The sequence below is a fragment of the Ambystoma mexicanum genome, chromosome 1q, assembly GCF_040938575.1.
Source record: "Ambystoma mexicanum isolate Mex_15411 chromosome 1q, UKY_AmexF1_1, whole genome shotgun sequence".
Lineage (NCBI taxonomy): Eukaryota > Metazoa > Chordata > Amphibia > Caudata > Ambystomatidae > Ambystoma > Ambystoma mexicanum.
In genome coordinates this window covers 653,043,873-653,045,305 of record NC_090922.1, presented here as the reverse complement: position 1 = coordinate 653,045,305, position 1,433 = coordinate 653,043,873, and positions in this window count along the sequence as shown.

The following is a 1,433-nucleotide window of genomic DNA, read 5'->3' as shown; positions in this document are numbered from 1 at the left end:
CAATCTGAACGAAAGCAGAAGTGGCCGCTCGAGTCTTTCATCGAGCATTCTATGCTCACAAAAGAAATCTGCTTTTGCGAAAGGGGCTGACCTCATCATATCGCAAAATGGTGCATCGTTTAACCTCCATCAACGTATGCATGGACCCTCAAGCGTGAGTTCCCAATCTGACGACAAGACAGATTCATCTTCATCGGACTCATTTATAATGGAGCGCCCCTTTCCCAAGATTAGACGCCTCCCAGTGGGCAAAAGGCGATCTAAAGGCCATACAATGGACAGCACCGGTAATGCATGCCATACATCAAATATGCAAGAGCTTCAAACTCTCATTATGTCATCAACCACAATTGCTTTGGCTCCTTTTTTAAAAATGTATGAACACATAAACGACACCATGAAAGATTTATCAGCTTCAATTAGTGGTCTAAATGCGAAGATTGCTAATCTGGATAACTCTCAAATGATCCTAATGAACACATCCTTACACACCAATAAACAGGTGGAAATGGCACTCAATGCTCTAATAGACAGTAACAAAAACGCACTATTAGACAGAAAATTATTGGCTGAAGTGGCTAAACAGGCATTACACCTCTTTCAACAAAAAGCAGATCATCTTGACCACAATGAAGCTCCTGGAGACAGAAATGCACAGACCTCTCGAACTCCAAATAACCATGCAGCATATCCACCCCTTTGGACACCAATAGCCACGTGCGCCCAGATTGCAGAACCTACTGCTCTCGAGTGCGACAGATGTGTAGACAAGGTAGCTTGTACTGAAAAGGTTACACTCGAAGATGGTCAGGAGCAATCGCTGTTGATACTTAATCCATGTGCTACAGGCCCGCAAACGGTTGAGCTTGCCTCCGCCGCTACTGATCTGACTACACTTGCGCTGACCAACTTCCAGGCTATCTGCCTGGAAACTCAGGATGCAGAGAATTCGGCCCTCCATGATACTCAAGTGGCTGCCTCTTCAAACCTAATTCTTGGCCCTGCTCCTGTTAAAGAGGTGTCGGTCGACACACTAAAATCTGGAAATGATGCTGCCGTTGCAGTCTTCGACATATTTAAACATCCTACAAGAGGGCCCAGCACTGGCCTGAAAACTGGAATTCACAGAGGCAACGAACACAAAAAACCAAAAAACATCCCAATGAAAAAAAAGAATCGAGGTAATGATTCCAGGAAATTCTTGCGTAATTTAAAAACTCTGAATGTAATTGTCAACAAAACAACTCCAAAAGAGAAACAAGATGTGTATGCACCTCAACCAAACGACAGTGACACTGAGCTAGATCCGGTCATTGAACCTATAATTGACTTATGTTGCATATCGGAGGAGCTGTTAAATATGTCGGTACACGACGAACAAGTAGCCGACATAGCGGATGGGACTGCGGAGCACAACCTGCTGTCAGTTACCC